The sequence below is a fragment of the Lynx rufus genome, unplaced genomic scaffold (genome assembly GCF_022079265.1).
Source record: "Lynx rufus isolate CCGP_SWC_20201006 ecotype Redwood Valley unplaced genomic scaffold, mLynRuf1.p SCAF_12, whole genome shotgun sequence".
NCBI classification, from domain to species: domain Eukaryota; kingdom Metazoa; phylum Chordata; class Mammalia; order Carnivora; family Felidae; genus Lynx; species Lynx rufus.
Genome location: NW_025814826.1, coordinates 30,187,619 through 30,191,119, shown reverse-complemented (window position 1 = coordinate 30,191,119; position 3,501 = coordinate 30,187,619).

The following is a 3,501-nucleotide window of genomic DNA, read 5'->3' as shown; positions in this document are numbered from 1 at the left end:
GAACACAAAGGGAAAGCCCATGCTGCAGCCGACAGCATTGAGGAAGAGAGCTGGACCAGTGGCTGTGAACATCTGGGCCCTTTCCCCAGAAGTAAGAGCCCCAGTGAGTGTCAGACTCTCACCCTTCAGATTAGTTGCTTCTCTTCCAATGGGTAATCATAGAGAAGGCAACAGGAAGTGTTCACTGCCATATTCGATGGAACTGAAAACAAGGATGGATTAGGGATTTAATGCCCACCCCCCACTCCAGTACTTTGACTAAAAGCCCTCCTCCTTTAAAGTATTTATTAACGTTTTCAAGCTTTAACCCTTGTGGTTGTAATCTACAGCAATTCTCTCGACAAAGAATGAGGTCCATGCAAACCTAAATATTATAAAATAACAAAACCTTGAGGGTTTTTTTTTAACCCTATGCAAAGGACCCATGGACCCTTAATACTTCATAAAGTCATAAAATCCTCCTTTTCATCTCCTATTGACTGCTCAACTTAGCCAGACAGCGCAGCACCTTATCCCCTCAAAGCCCACTATCCTTTCCCCTACCCACCCCTCTTTCAAGCTCAAGTGTAGAGGCATTTGTCCTTATTCTACTTGCCCTATACCTCTGAGCTCTCAATTATGTAGATTGACTGAATTTCTTTGCTAAATTGTCACTTCACCCAAGAATATTCTTATATTCTAAATCTGTGCTATTCTTCCAATATGGTAGCATCATTGTGTCTACTGAGCACCCACAGTATGCTTAATCCAATTTGAAATACACGGCAAGCCTATACACACTGAATTTTGAAGACTTAGTGTGAAAAAATAATATAAAATATCTTAATAATTTTTAGATTGATTGCATATTGAAATAATATTTTGGATATAATGGGTTGGATAAAAATATATTAACATAAAAAAATAAACCAAGTGCACAGGATTCATCTTTATCCAACATTTTTGAAAACTTGAAGTGAGAATACTTAATTTTACTGTTTAGTATTTTTAAATACTCAAACTCTTTTCTCTCTAGTGCCCGAGCCCATCATTTTTCAAGTTTTCATTTGGATCATTATAACCTCAATAAATGAACGGACCTATTTCATTGCCATCAAAAGAAAAAAAAACTTATTTCACTACAGCATCAAAGAAGATTATGAATAATTATTCATATAACCTAAGTCTGCAAGGCAATTAGAAGAGCAATTCAGTTTTATTTTTACTGTATTTGCAAAATTCCTCCTCTGACTCTGTTATTATAGGTCTGTGCTTCCAAATATGAAAAATGGATATAACCTGATTTTCAAATGGAAAAAGATGAAGAGAAGAACTGCCTATAAAATCAAACATATCCAGTCAAATGCGTTACTCGGAAGTATATCTTATTTTATTCTTTCTCTCACTGTCTGTCCCATCGTTTAAGAATAAAATGAAGCCACTGAACCATTTTGATCTGGGGCCGTTTGTTGAGCTGATCTGAGGCTAAATCAGGAAGTTGGGAATGCTTGCGTCTCGTTTTTTTTTTTTTTTTTTTTTTTTTTTTGAACCTTCCTTACTCTCTTCCATTAATCTGTATTGTCCTCAAGCCACTTGAGAAAGATTCCCCCTTGAGGTGAAAAGCTTGGTTCCTCCTTCCTGGATATTATTCCACTTCAGAGGTTTTCTCCCTCCCAATCCAAAGTTACCCATGCCTAGTCTCATTTTATTAGGTAATAGGCTAGTGATTCAAGTAAGTGAGGTTGTTCTGAGAAGTTAATGGCTTTTGCTCCTGAAAGGTGGTAATTCCTTATTTTAGATGACATTTTAGACTTTGCAAAATACTTTCTCATGCATCTCATTTGACATTCACAGTAACCTAGAAAGCAGATATTTCTTTCCCTATTTTTCCAGGGAAGATACTGAGAGGTTACATGACTCCACCAAGGTTAGATAAGTAATTACAAGAGAATCCAGGTCTTTTGATGCAAGGCTTTTCCCTTGAATAAACTGCCCTGTTTATGGATAATATATTTTTAACCAAAGAAAAAAGCCAATGTAACTTCAGGCACTATATTAGTTACATTATTATATATTTTTATTATTATAAATTATATTATTATTTTTAAATGTTTGTTAGTTTTGAGAAAGAGAGATTGCGTGTGCCCATGAGCAGGGGAGGGGCAGAGAGAGAGGGAGACAGAGGGTCTGGAGTGGGCTCCACACTGTCAGTGTAGGAGCCGATGTGGGGCTCAGATTCACGAATGCGAGATCATGACCTGAGCTGAACCGGCTGAGCTGCTGCTCAGGCGCCCAAAGGGGGTTATATTATTAAAAAATCCTCGTTACCCCTCAAATTATATCACGTTGTTAATGTTTTCCTTTGCTTTTACTTGTGATTCTTAGTTAGCCAAGTGAATGGCAATTATGTGTGACGTTAAAACAAGTCAGATGTTACCCCCCCCCCCCCTCATCTCAGGCTTAATGAATTAAAATTTCCAGTAGATGGGAAAAAAAATTGGTAGTTTAAAAAAGTCCACTGGTGATTATCATGCCCATCCCTGGTTAAAAATCCTTATCACACGTGGGTGCCTGGGTGGCTCAGTCAGTTAAACGTCCAACTTTGGCTCAGGTCATGATCTCACAGTCTATGAGTTTGAGCCCCGCGTCAGGCTCTGTGCTGACAAATCAGAGCCTGGAACCTGTTTTAGATTCTGTGTCTCCCTCTCTCTCTTCCCCTCCTGGGGACTGGTTTGGATTCTGTGTGTCTCCCTCTCTCTCTTCTCCTCCCTTGTTCACACTGTTTCTCTCTCAAAAATAAATAAACATTAAATAAATTAAAAAAAATATCTTTGTCACAGATCCTGACCAGTAATAAATTTTTGACTTATCTTGTGGTACAGGGTTTAGTGAAAGCGTGGCCTAACCTCGGTCTCACTCTTGGTGGAGACTTCTCCCCCAGCAGCCTTTCCTGTGCATGATAAAAGTGAATGACAGTGAGACAGGTATCTGGTGATCAATTTAGGGATGTAGCAATGAACTAATCCAGCACTGAGGCTGCTTCCCAGCATTCCACTATTAACAAATCAGGCAATAGTGTTTAACAAATAGATTATTAGAATAATAGGATAGCTTAAATGGAAACCGTTTGGAAGTTACATGTTTCTAGAGTTTTTGAATACTGTGAGCTTATTTAGAAGACTAAGCATTTGCTGGAAAGCATCAGTGGTAGTATAAGTTGAAATTGTGTGAAACTGAAAATTAACATAATACCTATACTTTTATTTCATTTTCTTGCAACTAAAGCACTGCTTTGCTAACCACCTCTCTTCTTTACCACTCATCTTTAAATGAACCATTGCTACCTATTTTCAGAAGATAAAAGTATATTAGTGTATTAGTTAGGTATTGCTGTGTAACAAATTGTATAGCAATTTATAGGCTTAAAATAATTTTATATTCTTATGATTCTATGAGTCATCAATTTGGGCAACTTTTGAGCTCAATTGGGCTGATGGCCTTTTCTGGGTCAATCACTTGGTT